This window comes from Bos javanicus, chromosome 1, assembly GCF_032452875.1.
Source record: "Bos javanicus breed banteng chromosome 1, ARS-OSU_banteng_1.0, whole genome shotgun sequence".
Taxonomy (NCBI): domain Eukaryota; kingdom Metazoa; phylum Chordata; class Mammalia; order Artiodactyla; family Bovidae; genus Bos; species Bos javanicus.
Genome location: NC_083868.1, coordinates 1,662,378 through 1,688,851, shown reverse-complemented (window position 1 = coordinate 1,688,851; position 26,474 = coordinate 1,662,378). Strand labels below are relative to the sequence as shown.

Below are 26,474 nucleotides of genomic sequence, written 5' to 3'. Positions count from 1 at the left end.
GCCAACAGCTTCCAGGGTGAGGGCAGGAGGGAAGGAGGTCAGCCCTGAGAGGCTTAAGCATCGTACAAATTACGCAGGTGACCCAAGGGGCAGGGTGTCCGAGGAAGGTCCCTGCCTGCCCTGCCCCGAGGCAGAGACACAGGCAAGCCTAGAGCCCGCCTTGTATGGCATTGACATCTCCTTCTAGGCCTCTCTCAGGAAACGGCCAGCGGGCTTCCTTGGTGGCTCAGACAGTGAAGAATCTGCCTGCAATGCAGGAGACATGGGTTCCATCTCTGGGTCAGGAAGATCCCTGGAGAAGGGAATGGCCACCCACTCCAGTATTTGTGCCTGGAGGAGACAGAGGAGTGGCTCCTGGCCACCCTCTGCTCTCCCCCCTCACCCCCGTGAGCAGCAGCCACCTTCCCCCACATTCACATGAGGACCTTAACCTCCCCTGAACCTCTCTGCCTCTGAAATCCTATTCTTCAGCTCGGCCTCTGCAGCCATGGACAGAGGAGCCTGGCGGGCTATAGTCCATGGGGTCGCAAAAGAGTGGACGGGACTGAGTGGTTAACACGCTCATTTTCACTTTCTAGGCCTCTATTTTCTTGGGCTCCAAAATCACTGCAGATGGTGACTGCAGCCATGAAGTTAAAAGACAATTGCTCCTTGGAAGAAAAGCAATAGCCAACCTAGACAGCATATTAAAAAGCAGAGACATTACTTTGCCGACAAAGGTCCGTCTAGTCAAAGCTATGGTTTTTCCAGTGGTCACGTATGGATGTGAGAGTTGGACTATAAAGAAAGCTGAGAGCCAAAGAATTGATGCTTTTGAACTGTGGTGTTGGAGAAGACTCTTGAGAGTCCCTTGGACTGCAAGGACATCCAACCAGTCCATCCTAAAGGAAATCAGTTCTGAATATTCATTGGAAGGACTGATGTTGATGCTGAAACTCCAATACTTTGGCCACCTGATGCGAAAAACTGACTCGTTGGAAAAGACCCTGATGCTGGGAAAGATTGACGGCGGGAGGAGAAGGGGATGACAGAGGATGAGATGGTTGGATGGCATCACCGACTCAATGGACATGAGTTTGAGTAAACTCCAGGAGTTGGTGATGGACAGGGAGGCCTGGCGTGCTGCAGGCAATGGGGTCGCAAAGAATCGGACACGACTGAGTGACTGGGCTGAACCGAGGCCTCTCTGAGTGGGAGTCTGATGTATGACGCAGGGAACCCAAAGGCGGTGCTCTGTGACAACCTGGAAGAATGGATGGGGAGGGAGGTGAGAGAGGGATTAGGAGAGAGGACATGCATGTATGGCAAAAATCATCATAATATTGTAGAGTAATTATCCTCCAACTGAAATAAATAAATTTAAAAGTAAACAAAATTAAAAAAAGAAAGCAGCCTCCTCCCTCTCTCAAGGAGACACTGACCCACCCTTTCAGGCCTTAGAAGGTAACACACAGCTCCTGCGGGCTTCGGACCTGCAGGGCTGGGTGTCATGCAGGATGCAGTGACCCCACACTCTCCTCCCCCACCACGGTGGGGCTGCTCACCTGACCCCGGTCCAAGGCTCAGATGTCGTGTCACACGGCGGGACCCAACTGTGGAGTGTTTGGGGTCCGAGCCCCTCATAGTCTTGTCTCGAATAAAACAAAATGCCACACTTCTGCTCATCCGTTGTGTGGGGGCTCTTTCACCCCCAGGGGCATCCCTCTTCACAGCTGCAAATTCCAGTTTTATCTCTGTTGTGTTTTTGAACCTGTTTGCTTTTGATTACTGTTTGGTTTTGAAAGGGAGAGGCACAGGCTCTCTAGCCCCCTGTTTTCTTTCTTGGATGGAATAATACTGCTTCGTGATAGTGAAGTGTCTTTTTCCATTATGGCGTCTGTAATTCTATTACTCTACCACCTTGTGTTTTGAATTGCACAGGGGAAGGAACGCATCAAAGAATACTCCATTTGTCTTTTTTTTTTTTTTTCCTCCTGTAGTTGATTGCAGAAAAAAGTGTAGCATCCGATTAGTCATTCTGCACTGCGATGGTTTTTTGCCTGTGACCAATGGAATTACATTTTACACTCAAAAGAATTCTCTGTATGAACCCTTTCAATTCAATGCAAGTGGATATAAGGTTCAAAGTATGGCTGACCCCATGCATCACATACAAAGTCCATTTCTTCCTTGGTTGATGATAGTCTCCAAGGATGCACAGTGTTTAGAGCGTGAAGGGTTGTTTTTTTTTATTTTTATTTTTTGGCTAAGAGAAGTCTGGACCTGCTATTCCTTTTGCTTTTCTTTCTAGTGAAACCAGTTGAAGACATTACTTAACTAGGCATTTTGCTACCACCCTTTGGTTATAGCCACCTTGGCTCTCCAGCTTACTTCCCTGGTGTTTGCTTTCTTAGTCCTAGAAAGGGAATAAGAAAAACCTCTCTCCTTGGAACCAAGAAGCTTCAGACTTGCAGAAGATCTGGCTGTATGTCACAGGAAGCCTTGTTACATGTGCTAATCTTAGGTTTGAACCCGCATTTCTTACTGTTTTCTACCGTGTTTTCTGCTGTGTTGGACTAAACAGGTACTTTAATGAGCTGCTTCTGCCTCTGTCTTCATTTCTGGGAGAGAAAATGGAATCACAGAGGAGGGTGCTTGCCTTGCCTGGAATCTGCACAATTTAGGAGGAAGACTTTGATCGAACTTTACTGTTTCTGCTTCAATCTATACAAATAAAAGGGAAGCAGATCCTTATCAACTTGTGATGCTCTCCAGGAAAGAGTTGGGGATGCTGAATATCCCATTTTTCTGTAGTTCAGCTCTGCCTTGGTTAAACTGTCCTACTGACATGGAGAAATTGGAACCCTTATACACTGCTGGTGGGAATTTAAGCTGCTGCAGCTGCTTTGGAAAAGAGTCTGGCAGTTCCTCAAAAATTAGCCATAGTCCATAGAATTCTCCAGGCCACAATACTGGAGTGGGTAGCCTTTCCCTTCTCCAGAGGATCTTCCCAACCCAGGGATTGAACCCAGGTCTCTCGCATTGCCAGCAGATTCTTTACCAGCTGAGCCACAAGGGAAGCCCAAGAATACTGGAGTGGGTAGCCTATTCCTTCTCCAGGGGATCTTCCTGACCCAGGAATTGAACCGGGGTCTCCTGCATTGCAGGTAGATTCTTTACCAACTGAGCTATGAGGGAAGCCCCATACCATATACATACATACATATAATTCAGCAACCCTATTTGTAGGAATCTACCCAAGAGAACTGAAAAACTTATGTCCACACAGAAACTTGTACACAAATGTTCATAGCAGCATTAGTCATAATAACCAAAAAGTAGAAACAACCCAAATGTCCTTCAAGTGATGAATGAATAAATATCATGTGATACATCCATACAATGGAATAAAATTTGGCAGTAAAAAAGAATTTTAACAAGCTATGTAAACCAAAAATAAATCATCGGGGGCAATTTTTACTTCAAATCAAGGAAACTATTTATATCTAAATAATAATAATGATAGCATTCATTTGTTTATTATAGTTATTCTATATATCTCATTTGATTCTCATGATAATCTTCAAAAATAGCTCTTATCATTCCCATTTTCAAATGAGGAAACTGAGGTTTAGAGAATATATTCTGCAGCCCCCAGCTCTTCTGTCCCCAAAGTCCTGCCTCCTGAGAGTTTCCGAAACGTGAGATGCCGAGCACAGAAGTGGCAGGAGTGGTGAGGCATCCATCTCCTGAAGGATGCACTTGACCTCCAGCTAGCAGAGCAGGGTGAGGGGTAATGATGAAAAGAACCTGTTACAGTGTGGTTTCACCTTCTCCAACAACTGTGTCCTTGGGTGAAGAAGCAGAACACATAGACATGTGCAGTTTCTGTAGCTCTGATACATACTGTTGAAGTTGATAAATAGGTAAAAGATTTAGGCACCAAGAAGTAGTCTTGCTCCTGCACCCAGATAATGAGTGTGGGGACAGTTCTGATCTCATGGACAGGAGGAAACTTTGTCATATATTCATTTATTCCAGTTACTCATGGGTCATTCTTTTTCCATCCATGGCTTGGTCTGGGCCTGAGATAAGCTTCCTGGATCCATGGGTAGAGAGTTCTTCTATTAATAGTTTGGTCTCTGGAGACAGATCACTCTTGGTAACTTGTGGCTCCATGCCGGTGGCTCCTCTGGCTCCCCACCTCGCCTGACCCTCCAGCATGGCCCCCCAATCCCAGCCCAGATGTTCAAACCCATGTTTGACTCTGTCAGGCCTTGGACTGCTTTAATATTTTAGCTACTGCTCACTGCTCTATGTCACCACCCTTTTGTTCCGGTCTCTGTTCGGTTTTGAGCTCAGCTATGTAACAAAATACAGTTGTATTTCCATCCATTTGGAGCAGGTCATCCTTTCTTATTATCTCAGTCTTCCACACTGAACAGGATGTTTTTATCTATTTTTACCTTTTTCTTTGTGGCCTAATTGTTATGGACTGAATGTCTGCATCCCCTAAAGTTCATATGTTGAAGCCCTCATCTCCAGTGTGATGCTATTAATTGGCTGGGGAGGGGCGGGGAGGGGGGTTTGGGAGGTGATTAGGTCATGAGGATGGAGCCTTCATGAACGGCGTTAGTGCCTTTATAAGAGACAAAAGGCCTCCCTCTCTATTCCTCCCCCACTATAGCCCCTGGCCTGTTTCTCTCCCTCCTACAACGAGAAATCAGCTCTTACCAAGAGCCTGACCATCTGGCCCTCTGATCTTGGACTTCAGCCTCCAGAGCACTGAGAGATGAATGCTTGTTGTTTAAGCTGCCTAGTCTGTCCTATTCTGTTATAGCAGCCTGAACTAATATGCTCATCAGTCCGTTTTTGTCAAATCATTTATAAGAGTTTGAAAAGAATTTTTCTAAATTTAGTCTGAACTTCTCAGCAGATGACATGCAGCTTATTGGTTACTCAGTGTCTCCACGTCTTCACTTTGACAACTTGATCTGGTAATTTTGAAGAGAGCCATTAAAATATCCTACTAGGACTATGGATTCATCCATTTTTTTTTTTTAAATTTTGGGAAAGTTTTGCCCTATATATTTAGAAATAATGTCATAAAGAATATATAATGGCTTATAACATTCTGAGTTATACCTATTATCATTATAAAACATTGCTTTTTGTCCTATTTAAAGCTGTTGGTCTTAAATTCCACTTTATCTGACCTTCAGGTTGTCTCCTTCTTTTGTTTAGTCTTGACTGGTATATTTTCCCATCTCTTTCTTTTCAAGTTTTCTTTGTAATTTTGTTTGGCTGTTTCTCATAAAGAGCATATAACAAATAGTGCTTTAAAACTATTTCAGGGCCTCTCTGGTGGCTCAGTGGTGAAGAATCTGCCTGCCAATACAGGAGACACAGGTTCAATCCCTGATCCAGGAAGATCCCACGTGCTGCAGAGCAACTAAAAACCTGAGCACCACAACTATTGATCCTGTGCTCTAGAGCCTGGGAGCTGCAAGTAGAGAAAAGCTCACACAGCAACAATCAGTAAGCCAAAAAATAATGGTAAGTAGGTAAATAAAATTATTTTAAAAAACTATTTCAGAATATTTCATTTAGTGGAGGATTTAGTCACATTTATTAAGATGTCTGATATCTTTGGTCTTATTTTTCATCTTGTCTCTCTCTCTCTCTTTGTTTTTTTAAACCATATGCTAAAGCTTCTTGTGTATTTTTACTTTCCTTATTTTTCCTGGATGAGTCAAGTTTTTTTGTTTCTTTTCTCTTTAGCTCTTCTACCCATTTTGCCCCCATCCTCACTGGTAATCAGAAGCTCACCTGTGTATCTTTTTTGATAATTTGATTTTTCCTAATCCCGAGTCCTCGTAATCTTTTCTTAAAAATGGGACATGGTTAGAAATTTGTTAAGTCCTTGCAAAGTGCCCAAAGTCTCTTTTCTTGGCTTCCTGTATGTGTCATATTAGCTGGCAGAGGGATCCTGGATCAGTCTTATCTCTCAAAAGCTGTAAGCCTGGCTCCACTATCTGGGGCTCCAACTGCTTCCAGGAGGATCCAGTACCATTCAAATTCCCTTCCCTATGTGTTTAGTCACTAAGTTGTTTCTGACTCTTTGGGACCCCATTGGTTGCAGCATGCTGGGCATCCCTGTCCTTCACTGTCCCCCAGAATTTGCTCAAACTCATGTCCATTGAGTTGATAATGCCATCCAACCATCTCATCCCTTCTCCTCCTGTCCTCAATCTTTCCCAGCATCAGGGTCTTTCCCAGTGAGTCAGCTCTTTGCAGCAGGTGGCCAAAGTATTGGAATTTCAGCTTCAGCATCATAACATCCCTTATATTAATAATTTATTTTTGTTCTCTAGTAGTTAGAGTTTGGGGATTTACCAGATTTTGCCCAGGTTTGATTTCTTTTTTTTGCTTTTCAAGTGATTTTTATTTATCTTTCTTAGTTGGTACTTAGAGTTTACTTACATTCTGGTCCAAAAGTTGGTCTTTATTTAGTTGTTTTCTTCTCATTGTTTTTCAAGTTAGCTTCGCCATATTATTTTTCTCTCCTTTTTTGGAATTCCCAATATTCAGTTGCTAATATTCTCCCAGTACGTAATATTCTTGAGGATGTACTCCCTAGCTCTTGTATTTTATTCATGATTTTCATTTTATTGAATTTGTGCTCTATGTTCTGGGGTCAGTCAGATTATTGATCATGCAGATCAACTTGTTTACTGGCACCACCATAAGAAAGTTCAAGGCTGGGGAGGGATAGAAACTGTTAGCACTTTTTACAGTACTTGCTTGGGGATGGTTTACACCTGGAAGGCAAGAGGATCTCAAACCCCTTGACTGGGAGACTTATGTCAGCAAAGGGATAGTTTCAGATTCAGATGGCATTTTTCAGTCTGACCAAGCCCAGGATGGATCCAGTTTCTAGAGGAGGTAGTGGTGTTGACAGTTTTGAAGTTGAGTTTATTCTTTGATTCTCTTAGTTATTTCCTGGAATCATGTCTTTTCTCCCTCTGTGCTCTGTTTATGGGCCCACAGGCTTGGTCATCACCCCACCCTATATTCTGGGTATTGTGATCTTTTGTCCCAGGGCCAGCTTCCTCTTGTTCCTGTAACCTCTATTCATCTCCCACCTGTATTAGTTGCTCAGTCGTGTCCAACTCTTTGCGACCCCATGGACTGTAGCCTACCAGGCTCCTCCGTCCACGGGATTTTCCAGGTAAGAGTACTGGAGTGGGTTGACATTTCCTTCTCCAAAAGGACCACAAACCGGGTGGCTTAAACAATAGAACCTTCTCACAAATGGAGGCTGGAAGTCCAAGATCAAGGTGTTGGCAGGGCTGGTTTTGGGGGGCCTCTCTCCTTGGCTTGCAGATGGTATCTTCTTGCTGTGCCCTCACATGATCTTTCCTCCATGTGTGCATGTTCCTGGTGTCTCTCTGTGTGTCCAAATTTCCTCTTCTTTTAAAGAACCAGTCAGATTGGATCAGGGCCACCCTAATGACCTCATTTAACCTTATTTACCTCTTTGAAGAGTCACATTCTGACGTATTGCATATTGAGGCTGTAACATGAGTTTGGAGCACACAGTTCAGTCCTTCACATATCCCTGGAGCTTAGTGCAGGCTTGGTGTGTAGTAGATGCTCAGTAAAGGTTTGTTGAGTACCTAAATGAAAGTTTCCCAATGTGTTCTTTTTCCCTATATTCATTTTCAAGCAGATTGTAATGCAAGAGACAGCAAATGCTTTCCTAAGATAAATGAGCTATCTCTTTATTGTCTTTTGTGTTGTTGTTCAGTCTCTAAGTCGTGTCTGCCTCTTTGTGGCCCCATAACTGCAGCACGCCAGGCTCCCCTGTCCTTCACTATTTCCCGGACTTTGCTCAAACTCATGTGCATTGAGTCACTGATGCCACCCAACCATCTCATCCTCTATTGTCCCCTTCTCCTCCTGCCCTCAATCTTTCCCAGCATCAGGGTCTTTTGCAGTGAGTTGGCTCTTCACATCAGGTGGCCATAGTGTTGGAACTTCAACTTCAGTGTCAATCCTTCTGTTGCAGGAAGGGGGATCCCTTCCAAGGCCCAAAAGTGGGCTCTTGTCTAACACTCAGAAATGAATTGTCCGAGGAGACACATGTGCTGACAAAGCAAGAGATTTTATTGGAAAGGGGAGCCCCGGTGGAGAGCAGTAGGGTAAGGGAACCCAGGGCAACTGCTTTGCTGTGTGGCTCACAGTCTCGGGTTTTATGGTGATGGGATTAATTTCCAGGTTGTCTTTGGCCAGTTGTTCTGATTCAGAGCCCTTCCTGGTGGCATACACATTACTCAGCCAAGATGGATGCCAGCAAGGATTCTGGGAGGTGGTCGGACATGTGGTGTCACCTTTTGACCTTTCCTGAACTCTTCCGGTTGGTGGTGGCTTATTAGTTCCATGTTCCTTACCAGGACCTCCTGTCATAAAATAACTCATGCAGATGGTAACTATGGTGCCTGGTCAGGGTGGGTGGCTTCAGTCAGTGTGTTACCCCTAACAACTTCCCCCGAGAGACTTCATGCTAAAGATACTTCTTGGGAATTGGGGCAGAGGTCTCTTTCTTCTGTAATTTCTTCCTGCTGTGCTTGGGCTTAGGCCTGCCTAGCAGAGCAGAAGTCTCTCTCTGCCTGATCTAAGTTGAGGTATTCTGTGCCTGAAACCAGCATTCACCCTTGTAAGAACAGCAGTTTAGCTTGAAGGTGTTGGCCCCTGTCAGAGATGAAATGGACAGGGCCAAACAGGGGGCCTAAAAGGATTGTCATCCCTGGGCCCCAGAAACAGAAGGAAACATTTGGGCTGAGGGTTGCAGGGTGTGTGACTTTCTTCTGATTGGTTGGTGGTGAGGCATCAGAGCTGTGCTCCAGGAATCTTGTGCTCATTCTGAAGTTACCATCCTCCACCTGGGTGGGAGCCCCAGTTCTGTTCAGTTCAGTTCAGTCGCTCAGTCGTGTCCAACTCTGCGACCCCATGAATCGCAGCACGCCAGGCCTCCCTGTCCATCACCAGCTCCCGGAGTTCACTCAAACTCACATCCATCGAGTCAGTGATGCCATCCAGCCATCTCATCCTCTGTCGTCCCCTTCTCCTCCTGCCCCCAATCCCTCCCAGCATCAGAGTCTTTTCCAATGAGTCAACTCTTCACATGAGATGGCCAAAGTACTGGAGTTTCAGCTTTAGCATCATCCCCTCCAAAGAAATCCCAGGGCTGATCCCCTTCAAAATGGACTGGTTGGATCTCCAGTTCTGTAGAAGAACTCAAAGACATCACTGTGCATATTTCTTTGAGTAGGAACCAGGACCCTGTCTGGAGGCTGTACCACCATTTGATTGTTCCTCCTCTGTTTCTGTATCCCCTCCCTTCCCTGGTTAGCAATTGTTTGAATCCACCCTTTGGAACTCAGGGAAGGTCAAGGAGGCTGAATGAAGCCTATATCGTATAGACAAGAAATGGAGAACACAGAACAGATCTCTACTCCAGAGACCCACAGAGTCCTGCACATTTTTAATTCAGGGAACTGGGCAGCTATGACTGTGATAACTTCCTGCCAAAACGGGGCATAGGACTGGCTCAGCTTGGAGAATAGAGTCTGAATTGGAAGTATTTCTGAGTGCCAAGTCCTAGATCTAAATCTTGTATGATTAAAATTTCAATCTCTTGGTCTGCCATTTTGGTGTAACAGACCCAATTAGAAGTAGTTGGATGAGTGACAACTGGAATTTTAATGGAAAAAATAAATCTCATTTCTTTTCAGAGGAATAGTCCTGAAACTCAGTCTGGACCTGGCACTTCGGGGAGACTTGTTGCCACGTAGCCAGTTGCCTAGTTTTATAAAAAGCAAGGTTGCAGTTACTAGCTGCCAGCAGACATTGTTTTGAGAATGTCTGGTGGCATCCAAGCCTGACACAACTCAGAAAACTCAAGTGTTTAGCAATACAAGGTCTAGTCTGAAATTACACCCATAGTATCACCTAGTTATTTCCTTGGATGTCTAAACCATAGTTACTCTTTTGACTTTTAATTGTAAAATTCTCTTTAATAGCCAAAGCAAATGTCATCATTAACAATGTCAGTATTTTTCTAGGTATGAGAAGATGCAAGAATTGGGACTCATAAAATCGTCTCCTGAAAAGATCTAACTATCTGAAGGCCTGTTCTGCCAGTTTTTCCCAGAGTACAGAGTGCCTCATCCCTGATTTAAATCCTGAACTCCTTTCAGGGGTGTTGAAGGTCAGCAGCTGCAGCGGCCATGATTTAATCTTTGTAGACGTAGATGGCAAGTGTCACTTTTCAGTTGACAGGGCCCCTTCTTGGTCATACACTTGACCATGATTTTGAGGCAGTGGGTGCGGGGTGGGGGGTGGGGGCTCATTTCATGACCATTTCATCCCACAGTGCTGAGAATGTTCATTCTCAGGTCAGGCAAAGATTTTTGTTGACAGGCCACTCAATGTACTATTACTGGACTAGGCCATAAAATAGTACCCAGTACCCAGAGTTCTTTGGACCACCTGTCTTACTAGCTTCTTGGTCCAGGAAAACATTCCCTCTTGTTGTTTCTTCCCATATCTGGAGTTACACTGCTACCATCATTGATCTCATATGGAACTATATATTATTTTATCAGAGGCCTCAGTCACACATTTGGCAGTGTTAAGAAACAGCAATTTTGTAAAACAGGCAAAATACAAATAATATAGCCAACAGTATTAGTAAAGTCGTAAGTAAGTCTTAAGCTAAGAACTTTCATTAGATGTAGCCCAATATATCCCAGGTCATCTGACTTAGTCTATTCTGTACAAATCTTTATCTTCCAGGGAAATTACGTATTGGCACTGTCTATAGGGCACATAGCCCAGTTTCCTAGTGTTATTAGACTGATTATCCTTAGTATGATTTAATTGTTTCCAACATAGAGGAGGCTTTAAATTACCATAGCCTGGTGTATATATAAATCCATCCCATAACTGTGGGAGATTTTTTCCTTTGCTGAAACTTTGCTTGTTGCTCTGATTGAGTTTGAGTACTAGAAGAAAACTCAAATTTACGACCAGGGCCAGAACAGGCATTAACAATTGTCCAGGTGAGGGGATCCCATCTAGTAATATCAATAGTGACCTGAATATGACGATATATATATATATATTTTTTTTTTTTTTAAGTAAATTTTCTCAGGGCCAACCAGTTAGAGCCTTGTAGTAGAGAAATTTACCAAGGTAACCCTGAACTGAACAGGCCACAGACCCAACAACTGGATTGATTTCTAAAACTAGCATAGGATCAGGCCTGTGACAGAAAAGCATTTGACTTATATGCAAAGGTCTAAGAAGTCAAGAAAACATTATAACTGATCATACAAATCAGGTCCAGCATCTTGGGTAAGCTGTCTACCTCTGATGTCAGATTCTTCTCATCCTGGTATAGTGCAGTTTCTCCTCTGTTTGAGCACCATTTTAAGGTGAGATCAGGTCAGCTGTCCTGTCTATAGACCAGTCCAGTGTAGGGGCCTTTGGAAGTTGGAATTAATCTACGAGTCAGTTTCCCTTCAGTTTCACTGTGCATGCGCCAGTTAAGAGTACTTGATAAAAAGGTCCTTCTATCCAGGTTGGAGACAATTCCTTAAATTGTGTCTTTTTCCAGTCCTGGTTGCAGGTCATGAGGCATCTGATCTTTATCCAAAGATAGATTACTGAGATAAGCTTCAGAAACAAACTTAGGGTGTTCTTTAAGAATTCGATTAAATTTTACATTAATATCGCATAACAGCAAAGAACTATCCAGGAAATGAGTCTTACTAGATATAGACCTCCATTAACAAACTGGGATTTAACATTCATTGAAGCATCTTTTTCTTCCTAAAATCACTGTCATTTTTACCAAATATAACCAAATTAAGACTTGTTTGTGATATAGGTCTGGTCTCAATAAACTTGGCCTGATGATTTCAGTTCAGGTCAGTTCAGTCACTCAGTCGTGTCCAACTCTTTGCAACCCCATGAACCACAGCACACCAGGTCTCCCTGTCCATCACCAACTCCCAGGGTCCACCCAAACCCATGTCCGTTGCGTCGGTGATGCTATCCATCCATCTCATCCTCTGTCATCCCCTTCTCCTGCCCTCAATCTTTTCCAGCATCAGGGTCTTTTCCAATGAGTCAGCTCTTCACATCAGGTGGCCAAAGTATTGGAGTTTCAGCTTCAGCATCAGGTCTTCCAGTGAACACCCAGGACTGATCTCCTTTAGGATGGACTGGTTGGATTTCCTTGCAGTCCAAGGGACTCTCAAGAGTCTTCTCCAACACCACAGTTCAAAAGCATCAATTCTTCAGCGCTCAGCTTTCTTTATAGTCCAACTCTCACATCCATGCATGACCACTGGAAAAACCATAGCCTTGACTAGATGGACCTTTGTTGACAAAGTAATGTCTCTGTTTTTTAATATGCTGTCTAGGTTGGTCATAATTTTCCTTCCAAGGAGTAAGCGTCTTTTAATTTCATGGCTGCAGTCTCCATGTGCAGTGATTTTGGAGCCCAAAAAAATAAAGTCAGCCACTGTTTCCACTGTTTCCCCATCTATTTCCCATGAAGTGATGGGACTGGATGCCATGATCTTAGTTTTCTGAATGTTGAGCTTTAAGCCAATTTTTTCACTCTCCTCTTTTATATAACCATAATTGATCATAGACCTTTTTGCTTTGCTGAAACTTTTATAGAGTCGCAGACTGAACTTTTAAAATAAAACCTTCCAGGGCTAGGAAAGTCCTGCCAAAGGCTTATCACAGATTTTGCCTAACAGAGTGAATTCCTCCCTTTTCAAGTTCTCAAAAATTCCTTGAGATTTCTGTACCTGTTAGTGAAATAACCTTACTAACTCATCTGACAAAGTTACTGGAAACCTAAGAGTTTCCAGTCTTTGGAGGAATCAGATAGAAAATATAATTGTTTTAATTTGTTTATAATGTATGTTTACCAAATTACTCTCATAATTAGTTTGATGGGAAGGTTTTCCCTACTCCTGGAAAACACAGATTCAAACCTGTAATTTTTTTCAGATAGAAACTATTACAGTTATAAGCATATTCACTGGTTCATTCAGTCCTTTTGTTACCTTTTGTGAAGTCATCAGGTTTCTCATTAGAATACCAGGACATATCAGAATGTTAGGAATTCCATATAATTTTTAAGATATCTATGTTAGTAATATTTACCATACATTATAACCTGAGAGGACTTTTCACTCATTTGATAATATTTCCCATGTAATTTAACCAACCAAATAAGCACAATTAGCTTAATATCTCTCTTTGGGATGTTTCAGGGGCCCTCTGAAGTATCCCAAAGTTAGCTAGAGGTCAAAAGAACTTCAACAGAATTCGATTTAGGAAGTTTTGTCAAAAAAATCAATCAAAAGGGTTTGGACCATTTAGTCAATTTAGTTAGATTTAGTCAATGCTGATGGGTATATCATTTAACTTGCTGTTATGTCACAACGGGTGTATATACTGAGGCTCAGTGTCTAGTGAAAATGACTCTACCATCTTTGACCTAGTTAGCTCTAACCAGTTTTCCTATGGTTATGTCATTCCTAAGAAAACCATTTAAACAACTAATTGTAATCCAATTTTAGAAAATCCTTATCATGCATAACTCTTTTCAGTATTTTTTCCATACCTTCTTCTACTGAAAACACATCTTAGTTTCCCTAAAGTATTTTCTACAATGAGGTACATTTCTTGTTGACAGATTTGTAACAGAATACAGTCTTATTTGACCTCTAGTAAACCTAGGTACAACAGATGTATTATACTTATTGATGGTTCTAAAGACATGTCTATGTTACCAGGTTTAATTTAATACTGAATATTTCCCAGTTCACATGAACCTGGAATTCACTGTTTAATTTAGAATTATTTGATTTGTAAGTGCTTACTTTTCTTTAAGCCAATTAAATAGAGCTCATTTACAAATTAATCTCAAAGATATCATCCAGAGACAAAGACACACTGAGACATATACAGACGATACAATGTAAGATCTAGCTTCATTTTCTAAGCTTAGTCATCAATTTGATATTACAATGTAAAATTCATTGGTTTATAAATAACAGTTGGAATCAATAAAATTTTTTAAGCCTGCTTTCCATTTTTCCTCAGTCTCAGGAGTTAGAGATGGTCTAGATAAGTGTTCCTGAGGGCCCTGGTCTCAAGGCACAGGGAAAGAAAATCAAGTTCTAACAAAATGGCAGCAGGTCTAAACCAAATGGTGGCCACGCAAAGCAAAATGGCCATCACAAATCACAACACAGAACACAGAGTATAACACACACACATAGACCTGGCAGTCCTAATCATACCCTCTCTTAATACAAGATTACAGTCTCTCAGAAAACCTAAGAGACACAGAACTTCAGATCCAAGTACGAACAGAGTAAATGAAAATATCTCAGGTCTTCAAGGATTTCAAAGGGAGGAAAGGAAACCAGGTTGAAAGAAGAAGGGGGGGGAGACGGGAGAGGGGGGCAAAAGGCGTGTTACAGGCATCTCCTGCCAGCTGCAGAACCCAGGCATTATGGAACTTTAGGCCTCCAGAGAAGGGAGGACTGGAACTCAGTCCTAACAGAAACCAGAACAGAACCAGAATTCGAGTTCTCTGCCAAGAGGAGGTGATTAGTCTCCAATCCTCAGCTCAGGCTGAGGCCCTTTGACCAGATTCCTGCGTCCAGGACTGGGGGACTAAAAAAAGGGGAAAGATAGGAAGGGTTAAGGAGAAGAAAGAGAGAGAGGAGGGGAGAGAGGTCAATAAAATCTCTTGTTCCTTACCCAGTCAGGGCATTCTGGCCAGTTGTCTGGATCAGGAGGAGACCAGGGACAAAAGGGTCCCAGCTGCAGTCGCTGCGTCTGGTCCATCAGCAGGCAAGCTGGTCCCTGAGTACCTCGAGTGGTCAGGATGTCAGTCATAGTGAAGAAGAGTCCCCGTCAGAGTCACCATTTGTTGCAGGAAGGGGGATCCCTTCTAGGGCCCAAAAGTGGGCTCTCATCTAACATTCAGAAATGAATGTCTAAGGAGACACTGACAAAGCAAGAGATTTTATTGGAAAGGGGCGCCCGGGCAGACAGCAGCAGGGTAAGGGAACCCAGGTGAACTGCTCTGCCACGTGGCTTGCAGTCTCGGGTTTTATAGTGATGGGATTAGTTTCCGGGTTGTCTTTGGCCAAGCATTCTGATTCAGAGTCCTTCCTGGTGGCCCACGCATTGCTCAGCCAAAATGGACGCCAGCAAGGATTGTGGGAGGTGATTGGACACATGGTGTCACCTTTTTACTTTTCCTGAACTCTTCTGGTTGGTGGTAGCTTATTAGTTCCATGCCCCTTACCAGGACCTCCTGTCATAAAACAATTCATGCAAATGGTAACTATGGTGCCTGGTCAGGGTGGGTGATTTCAGTCAGTGGGTTTCCTCTAACACGTCCAATGAATACTCAGGGTTGATTTCCTTTAGGATTGACTGGTTTGATCTCCTTGCTGTCCAAGGGACATTCAAGGGTCTTCTCCAACATCGCAGTTTGAGGGCATCAATTCTTCTGCCCTCAGCCTTCTTTATAATCCGGCTCTCACATCCATACATGACTGCTGGAAAAACCATAGCTTTGAGTAGACGGACCTTTGTCGGCAAAGTGATATCTCTGCTTTTTAATATGCTGTCTAGGTTTGACATAGCTTGTGTTAAAAAACAAACTCTCTAGTATGAATAAAGGTCTTTCTCTGCCCTCCCCCCAAATATATCCTGCTGCTGCATGGTAGTGAAGTGAACTCTAAGCCTGAGGTCAGATTCAGCCCAGTCTCTGTGGCAAACTCACTGAATATCTTATCACAGGCCTGTGTTACGTTTTTCTTGGGGATTTGAATCCGTGTTATTGCATACTGGATTTACCTACCTTGGGAATTTAGTTCCTTTTTTATTTCTTAGCACACTTCCTCTGTTTCATCATATTTATTTCCTTTCTCTATCCTCAGCTCCGACAAATATGAATTTTTCAAAAAGCACAGAGAAATGTATTATACTATTGTATCTGTAATTTGGTTGTCCTTCTAGTTTATAGTAATGAAAAGATGGAATTTTCTCCTTTGGCTCCTTTTGTTCTTTTGCATTCTCAATTTTTCTATTTTGCTTTCCCTCACCAAATTTTGGATCTCTGAAACAGCAATTTAAAATAGCTATCCAAAGGTATACATACCCACCCCAGAGTTTGTTGCCAAGCATACAAAGTGAATGGATTCCTTATTGAAATGCGAAATGCCTACACAGCAGAGTCTATGTATAGAGCTGCGATGGAGACTTAGAACTGGCCTCTCTCATGGATATCATCAGGATGACAGCTTCCAATGGACTTAGAGTTTCATTGAATTTAATAGTCTACCAATGCTGTTTAATGAAACAATGTGATTTTCTTCTGCCATGGTCTCAAAAGCCAAGGGAAGTTCAGGTCCTGGCCATTCAGAACTACTCACCATGACCGACACTTTCCATGCTCTGGTTCTTTTTTGAATGCACAGTGCTGATTTGCAAGTCATTGTTGATATGTCTATCCCTTTTGACTAAAAGTCCTTACTAAGCCAGGCACCTCTTTGGAAGCTGAAGAGGCCTATGGATCTTAAGTTGTAAGTAAGTGCATGAGATAAAAGATGCTGGGCTCCAACTGGGGGGGCAATGAGGAGTGAAGCACATTTCACTCTGTCTGAAAAACAAATGGTAGTTTAGAGACTGTAAGAAGACAGAATCTGAAATATCCCCAAACTCTTGATGAGTTACCATTTTTTCCCCCTCCAGAACACCCCCAGCCTAGATTCAGTACAGCTCTAAACCCAGAGATGGGCACTGGTGCCGACAGGGCTTCCCCAGTGACTCAGTGGTAAAGACCCTGACTGCTATGCAGGAGATGCAGGAGACACGGGTTTGATCCCTAGGTCAGGAAGCTACCCACTCCAGTATTCTTGCCTGGGAAATACCAGGGACAGAGGAGCCTGGTGGGCTACAGTCATAGGGTCGCCAAGAGTCAGACACGACTGAAGTGACTGAGCGTGCACACACACCTATAGAATCCCATTCAGGTCCTGCCTTAGGGAGCAGGAAGCATGTCTCCTAGTACTGAGAAGTGGTGGAGAAATTCCCTGTTTTGTTTTTCTTTTCTCCATTCTCTTGTGCCCCAGACCCCCAGCCATCCTGTCATGTCAGGGGCATGAAAGCTCAAAGGATCCTAAAACTGAGGGAGGAGGATCTTCCCTTTGATCAGAAGAGCTGTGGGCCCAAGAGTGTGGAGCAAACTCCCAATGCATTTTGTCCTTTCCGTCCTCCTATTGCTGTCCCTGGACACACATGCAGCTGTGGGAAATGCATAGAAGAGCAGGCTAAGTAGAGCACCAGCTTTTTGGCTAAGGGGCCAAAAAGTTGAAGCCCCTGGGAACTGGAAAGTACCAGAGAGAAGGAAGCGCTAGGGAAAGCAACCGTAAAGTTGTTTATGAACTTCTGGACTCACCCCTGAGATGCACAAGAATAGATCTGACCTCAAATAGCACACCATAAATTCTGAGAACTACAAAATAGACCATCGCCCAGGTTTCAGACTGGTTATTGGGTAGTGTACATAGGCTCATATCTGAAATCTTGGAAAACAGGACTTATTTTAGAACCATAACCCATGGAAGACTGGGTGGAACTCAATCTGGTAGACTCTGATTTAGAAAAAAATAGACAAAATCTAAAGTCTTATAATCATCCAAATGTTCATGAAACAATTAAAAATTACTCAACACATATGGAGAATTGGGAAAATCTCAATTTGTATGGGAAAAGACAGCTAACAGAAGCCAATACTTAGATGACACAGAATTTAAAGCAACTATTATAAAAGTACCCCAACACATAAGAGGAAATATTCTTAAAATGAATGAGGAGATTAAAAGTCTCAGAAAAGAAATAAAAGATATAAAGAAGAATGGAAAAAAGATTACAACCAATGTAAAAATGTCACAGGATAGGACTCAATAGCAGAATGGAGATGACAGAGGAAAGAGTCAGTGAACTTAAGTATGAATCAATAGAAATTATAAAATCTGAAAAATACAGAGAAAAAGATTAAAGGTAAAAAAAGAACAGAATATCATCAGCTGGTGGGAAAATACCAAATAGTCTGACAATCTTACCATAGAAGTCTTAGAAAGGATACGGTGCATAGAAAATGTATGAAGAAACAATGGCTGAAAACCTGCCAAATTTGTAAAAAGGCATAATCCTACGGACACAACAAGTCCAAGAAGCCCCAAACAAGAGAAACCCAAAGAATCCATGCCCAGACACATCATTATTAAACTGATGAAAAGTAAAGAAGAAAAAGCAACATTTAAAGCAACCAGAGAAAAACAACACTTATAGGAGAACATGATTCAAAAAGTCACAGATCTCTCCAGAAGGAAATGGAACATTTTAAAAAAACTGTCAACACACAATTCTATGTCCAGTAAAAAAAATCCTTCAGAAATGAAGATGAAATAAGAACACTCTTAGGTGAAAAACACACAAGAGACTTCACTGTCACCAGTTCTGTTGTTTGGGGATGAGAAATGACACCAGAAGGAAAGCTGAAACATCAAAAATGAAGGAAAAGCAGCAGAAAACGCACATACCTAGGGAAATGTGATAGACTCTTCCTCTCCTCTTGAGTTTTCTTTAACTTTGTTTGATGGTGAAAAACAAAAGTTATAACATTGTCTAGTATGATTTCAAGGGAGAAGGCAATGGCACCCCACTCCAGTACTCTTGCCTGGAAAATCCCATGGATGGAGGAGCCTGGTGCGCTGCAGTCCATGGGGTTGCACAGAGTCGGACATGACTGACATGACTTAGCAGCAGTAGCAGTATGATTTCAATGTATATTGATATAACAAATACAACAATGGCAACATAAAGAAGGGAGGGTAACGGTACCTATATAATGATAATGTATCACTTAGAGTGGTAAATATTGATTTTACATAGACTATGAAAAGTTGAGTGTGTATATTTTAATCCCTACAATAGCAGCTTAAAAGTTATACAAAATAGTAAAAATGTAGTAGATAAAATTGAAAATAAACAAAGTTTAAAGAACCTAAAATAAAAGAAGAAAAGGGAAAATACAGAAACTAAAAATAAAGAGACAAAGAGAAAACAAATAATAAAATGGTATACCTAAATGCTAAATACCAATAATTACATAAAATGTAAATGGACTGAGCATAATGAAAAGACAGGTTATCAGAACAGATTTCAAAAATTAATTATATACTGTTACAAGAAACTCATTTCAAATATAATGACCTCAGTAGCCTAAAAGTAAAAGATGGAAATATATGTATGTATATATATATATATATATATATATGTATGTATGTATCTCACTATTCAGAAAAAAAGGACTTCCCAGGTAGCACTAGTGGTAAAGAACCTGCCTGCCAATGCAGGAGACATAAGAGATTCGGGTTTGATCCTTGGGTTGGGAAGATCCCCTGGAGGAGGGCATGGGAATCCACTCTAGTATTCTTGTATGGAAAATCCCCATAGGTAGAGGAGCCTGGTGGGCCACAGTCCATGGGATCGCAAAGAATCAGACATGATGAAGCGATTTAGCACACACGCACATTCAGAAGAAAACTGGAGTGGCTAGAGTAATATGGGACAAAGAGGATTTCACAGCAAAGACAACTACCAGAGATAAAAAGAGACAATATATAGTGATAAGAGGGTCAATTCACAGGAAGACACACAATCCTAAATGGATATGTACCAAATAAACGAGTTTGGAAATGTATGAAGCAAAAACTAACTGATCTGAAAAAAGAAACAGACAAATGTACAGTAATAGCTGGAGACGTCAACATTCCTCTTGCAGTGATCAGTGGAACTGGCAGACAGAAAACAAGCAACGGTATAGTTTACAAAACTGAATCAGACTGTAAGCAACTGGTTCTAATTGACATTTATAGAACACTGTAGCCTGCCAGGCTCCTCTTTCCATGGGATTCTGCAGGCCAGAATACTGAAGTGGGTAGCTTTTCCCTTCTCCAGGGGATCTTCCCAACCCAGGGATCGAACTCAGGTCTCCCGCATTGCAGGCAGATTCATTATAGTCTGAGTCACCGGGGAAGCCCATTTATACAACAGTCCACTCCAAAATAACAGAATATACATTCTTCTCAAGTGCTCATGGAACCTTTGCCAAAATAAACCAGATCCTGTGTTGTAAGATAATTTTCAAAATGGGGAGCACATGTGTACCTGTGATGGATTCATTTTGATATTTGGCAAAACTAATACAATTATGTAAAGTTTAAAAATAAAATAAAATTTAAAAAAAAGATAATTTTCAAAAAAAATTTAAAGAGCTGAAATCATGCAAAGTATGTTCTCTGCCTATAATTAGTGAATGAACTATGAAATGACTTAAACACAAACCCATGTGTTGAGAGACTCTAAAGACTTTAAGAAAAATGGGCACATTTTGTTTAATCCAACATGTGCTCACTGTTGATAATTATGAACTGGACTCTAATGACTGTCTTGACTGTCTTGTGTTGTAGTACCTGCCTTATTTTTGAGCATCTCCTGTTTCCATCCTGTAGCATGTTTGTTGCTCAGTTGTGTCCACCTCTTTGCGACCCCATAGACTGTAGCCTGCAAGGGCCCTCTGTCCATGGAATTCTCCTCTGTCCGTGGGTTGCCATTTCCTACTCCACAGATCTTCCCAACCCAGCAATCGAACCCCCGTCTCCTGCATTGCAGGAAGATTCTTCACCAGCTGAGCCACCAAGGAAGCCCATCCTGTAAAGGGAACAGTATATTTAATTGTGATCCTATAGAGGGAAAAATTGAAAGCAAAAGGAGAAGAGGGTGGCGGCGGATGAGATGGCTGGATGGCATCACTGATTCAATGGACATGAACTTGAACAAACTCAGGGAGATGGTGAGGAACAGGTAGGCCCAGCATGCTGCAGTCCTTGGGGTCACAAAGAGTCAGACACAACTGAGCAACAACAATAACAGAGGGAACACAATTAAATATGCCAATCCTTCCTCCAGAATTATGCACAGAATTATTGTTATCAAAGATGGTAGATTACTATCCAAAAAAAAGTGCACGTGGGAATTAGTGTTTGAGATTTCCTATGCCCTGTAGGACAGGACTTGGTAGGTGCAGTGCTGAGACAATGATAAGATTTTGCAAGTGGGATTATTCAGGCTAACAGGGAGTCTGGGGTGAGGGTCGAGCTGAGGATGCTCACATGGTACTTCACATGAGGGGCACCAGTGGGAAATTTATGGAGCCCTGAAAACTAAAGTTGGAAATGGAACTGGAGAGCCCTGCTTGTGCTCAGCTAGTAGCAGGGCTGGTGGAGAACTCAATCACCAGAAGTTTCTGGAAAAGTTGCACAGACTGGATGAACTGCTACACTTCACTGACCTTATCACGTACCAACAATCTCCTCGTTGGTCCATAGACCTGAATAAAAGAATGAGAAAAGCTAGTAAGTCATTTCATTAAGTCAAGTCTAAGATGCTCTTGATTGTACAATCTACCGTTATTTTATGGACCGATAAGAAGGGAAAAACACTTTCAATAGACCGTGCCTTTAACAACAGTCCTGAGAGCCATATAAATCAATCCCACCAGATTTCTTTGAAATCAATCTTCATCTCTTCTGAGGGCTTTGCAATGAAACAAATATTTTGGTAATAGAAAGTAGCAGAGCTTGCCTGACTTCGAGAGTATCTTCCTTTCTGCTGTCTCTAAGGCACTTGGTTATTCCTTTACAAGAAAACGTGGACTCATGATCATTTCTCTGTGACAAAGACTCTTCAGCAATATCACATTGACCTCCTATGGCTTGGCCTCTGTGCCTTTCTGTGTACAAACTAGCTTGTCATTTCAGTGCTGAATCACAGTGAAAAAGTTTTGGAGAACATTCTGAATGGCAGTTAAGCACACAGGTTAAACTAACAGATACCTAAGCAGAAGTGAAGGCAGTATAAACAGCTATGACCAAGTGGATGGACATGCAAAGGCCATGGCTGCCATGTTGTGACTGCCACTGGGCCAATGGCTTTTGAAAGACGCCATTGGTTCAGATGCCCCTGGTTTCCAGAAATGTTAAATTTTGCAAAACTGTGGGGACTTCTCTGGTGGTCCAGTGGCTATGACTCTGCATTCCCCAATGCAGGGGGCCTGGGTTCCATCCCCAGTCAGGGAGCTAGATTCATATGCTGCAACTAAGAATTCACATGCTACAACTGAAGACCCTGAGTGCCGCAACTAAGACCCAGCACAGCCAAATAAATATTAAAAATGTACATATATTTTGCAAAACTGTGTATCTTAGGATCAGTAAAATACAGCCATTCTATTAGATTCCATGATTTGGGAGAGAGTTCAGCCCGTTTTTCTTGAATGTCCTCTTTTTGCCTCTGTTCTAGAGTTCCTGGCTAGGTGACTCTCTTGACCACATGGAGCTCACGTTGAGTAGGAAGAACAGACAATGAGTAAACAGAAAAATCATCACATTTTTTAAGTGCGGCAAAATGGGGGTGGGGTTACATGGAGACTCACGGAAGGGCCGGGGTACTGTGTATCATGCATTTGTGCTGCGCTCTTGCAGATCTTGCAGAGTTCTAACTAAGTCAATATTTGGATTTTGGTCTCTAAGAATCACTGATGGCCTGCAGAGGGAAGACCTGTTTCAAGGTTTGCCTGGAAGTGAACTGAGGCATCTCCTGGGGTGTGGGAATTTCAGTCCTAAAGGGAGCACTTCCAGGCAAACTGGCAAAGTTGGTCACCCAATAGGGCTTCTAATTCTGTTTCCTTTTAGTTTAATATCTGCATTATTATTTCCATGTCTCATTAAGTCTGATAAAAAACCTACAAGTGTGACTTTTTTTCTTTTATTTTCATCTCTCCTGATTTTATAGAAAGAGGTTAATTTGACAAACATGACTTAAATCTCATAGTTACTAAATCAATTCCATTCAATCACTCAACAACACTGATTCAGTTCCTAGTTAAGTCCTGTGGGGGCTACAATGATGGGTCAAGGTGGCTGCCAGGGGTTAGAAGACTTGTCCAAAAAAGCTCGAGGAGATAAGGTGACAGCCTAAGAGCATGTTCACCAAAGTCCCAAGGGGCTCAGAGAGGGTGGGTGAAAGCAGAGGTGAGGAGGGCAGGGGAAGCTGCTTTCCTTTTTTGATTCTGTGCTTTTATTTCACTTTAGATAAACAATACAGGGGCTTCCCAGGTAGCTCAATGGTAAAGAATCCGCCTGCAATGCAGGAAACTCAGGTTCAATGGGGTCAGGAAGATCCCCTGAAGAAGGAAATGGCAACCCATTCCAGTATTCTTGCCTGGAGAGTCCCATGGGCAGAGGAGCATGGTGGGCTACAGTCCAAGGGGTTACAGAGAGTTGGACATGACTGAGCGACTAAGCATGCACGCACACAAACAACAGAAACCAACATCTCCGAAGAAGAGTAACTTTCTTTGCCTTTGAAACGACTTAAAGGCAAAAACAACTTCATTCTTTCATGGGAGGAATCATTTTGGTGTGCCTTTCTGTTTTTCAACTAAAAGACTAACTGAACTCTGGACTACAAATGGTTTCATGATTCTTGGAACTATATATATATATTAATATTTTTCTCTTTAAAACAACAAAACACATATTCTTGGCTTTTTCTTCTGGCAAGGGGCCCACCACATGGTGAAGTCATTTTTGTGTCTGTATACAAATGGGGTAATTAGATTGTCAGTGATACTACAATCTTTATTTATCTTCACAAGCCCTCAGTGAACTTTAGGTTTGATCTCTGCCTTCAGTTCAGGGTTGATATGTAAATACTCACACACCTGCTGGAATATTTCAAAACCATCACATGAGTTCTTCCTCCCACCCTTACCCCTGTGCATTTCATTTTCCCATTATAGCTCATAAAAATAGTCTTTAACTACCAATTGTATAGAATACCGTGACCAGACTTACAGACATTGTAATCTGAATGAAGAAATCAAGCTCTCTGCTCCATCACTCCTGTTTATTGTTATTTTTTTAAAGATGAAAGTTGTCAGATGGAAATGGGGGTGTTCACTCCTTAACCTGTTCTAAAACTTTTTTTGCTCATATATGCCAAGAAAAGATAAGTGTGAGAGCGTGTGTGTGCTTGAAGCAAAGATTAGAGGAAACCAAAAGCCTTAAAGTTAAGTAAAATTTGGAATCAACATTTAAATTAGGTATGCTTTACAGACTGATGTTATTTGAAATCTGAATAGCTGATGTCAAAAATAGATTTTCCTTTCTTTCCAGAGTGTGGCAAAAAATAACCACATGCCTTTCCTGGACTCCTGACTCTCACCCCAAAGGGTTTTCTTGTATAGGAACCAACAATTTCTTGGATGGAAACACTGGATAGGCTAGTCATTATTTTGAGATTTAGAAGACTGCAGATTCTTGGCAGCCCTCGGTTGTTTTTCTAGTAGTAGGCAAGTGGTTGGACAAAAAAGCAAGAAGCAGATCCATGCTGCTGGCTTTGGGTTCTTTGAACAAATGAGACAGGTGAGCGGCTGCCCTGCTCATCCCCCTTCTTTGTTTGGTGAGCAGCGAGGAAAAAGTGGTAGCGTCTGCGATGCTGCTGTGGGATCCTGGTTTCCTGGAAACAACCCGTCCCTTCCCCTTTGCCTTTGGGGGTCGCCGACCACTTGAGGAAGACCTAAGCGATGCCTGCCTGTTGCCAGCACAGCTCATGGAGGGGTCAGAAATAGGATTGCTTGTGTAGGGAGAACAATCACTTCATTGTCAGATTTTTTTTTTTCCCACTCTTCATCCAAACGCTGGGTTCCTTTGTAGCACAGTTGGAGACACTGTTGAGAAGCCTTTGCTCATGGCAACGTTTCCTCTGTTCGTTTTCTGCTGCTTCTTGCTTTGGAAAATTCCATCCTTTAGCACTGGGATTATATGTCACCATGGCTGAAATCATAGACACAGTCCACTTAATTGGCTACAAGCATGAGAGATAGCCAGAGAGAATGGGAGACAGAGCATTCCCTTGCATAAAGAGAGGATTGAACGAGGTCAGTGAACCAGAGAACCAGCAGGTCACAAACCCTCAGGGGGTCATGAAAATCTTCCCGGGTTTCCTGTCTTCAGAAGCAAAAATGATGCTTGTTAAAAATTTTTTTAAAGAAGAAAAGATATTTAGGATTGGCCATAATCGAGCTGGGTGAGGTATCTGAGGGCCCCATTATTCTAGTACTCTGTGTATTTTTGAAATTTTAATAATTGGAAGTTTTCAGAAAGTATTTAAATACTTCTGATTTTTCATCTCAGAATGATTGCGGAGCTCCCCCCCACCCCGCCCCGGGTGGGTATCATGTACACATGCGCGTCAGGGAGAGCAGTTCAACTGAGCATGCTCCGGCCGATTTCACTGTGAGCTGAACCACCCCCATCCCCACCACCCCCACCCCCTTGCTTCTAATTGATGTACAGTTTCAAATGGCCTTTATTCTTCGCCATATGTGCTTTGGTCTATATCTTGAATGGATCATTTGTTAAGAGACTAGAAGCATTAGCAACACAGATGCTGAAATTGGTGTTAATAATTCAGCAAACTGCCCGACGATACTGTTCACTTTATCTAAAGACCATCTTCTTCTTCGCTTCAAAAGTCTGACCCTCTGAAGAGGCCCCTGGACCTCCACAACAGTGTTACAGAAAGAAAAGACAGCTCCAATTATGTCTACATTTGATTTTCATTTAATCAAGAGCAAACCAATCCTACAGAAGTGACTATAAATAGCAGTTTAGTTGATTTTTTAAAGCACAAAGTATAAGAATTTCAGATATGAGGTCATGAAAGCAAGTTTTGATGCTCCAAACCTATACTTTAATGTGAGTGTCAAACAGTTAACACAAAGTAACTCATTTATTGACGTCCTCCCTGTATTCGATGGCCTTGAAGTGGCTGACATAAAATTTATTGTTTAGTTAGTGTTTCCTAACAACATTGGGCACAGACATGGTAGAAATTCTAGAAATAGGTCATGTAGGTAAGGTGTAGGAGAAGGCAATGGCACCCCACTCCAGTACTCTTGCCTGGAAAATCCCATGGACGGAGGAGCCTGGTGGACTGCAGTCCATGAGGTCGCTAGGAGTCGGACACGACTGTATAACTTTCAAGTAGACAATCTAAGCGACTTCACTTTCACTTTTCACTTTCATGCATTGGAGAAGGAAATGGCAAGCCACTCCAGTGTTCTTTTTTTTTTTTTTTTTACCTGTATCAAGATTTATTTTTTATTTTTTTCTAATTTTATTTTATTTTTAAACTTTACAATATTGTATTAGTTTTGCCAAACAAATGGGACCTAATTAAACTTA

General features: G+C 42.1%; 1 long non-coding RNA gene across 1 annotated transcript in view; it reads left to right on the top strand.

Annotated features, from left to right (window-relative positions):
• The window catches only part of LOC133240592 (uncharacterized), an 83,025-nt gene that overhangs the window by 9,993 nt on the left and 46,558 nt on the right, over nucleotides 1-26,474 (top strand). The window contains exon 3 of the long non-coding RNA XR_009734455.1: nucleotides 579-5,535. This is a non-coding gene — a long non-coding RNA (uncharacterized LOC133240592). The remainder of the gene's footprint in view (nucleotides 1-578; nucleotides 5,536-26,474) is intronic.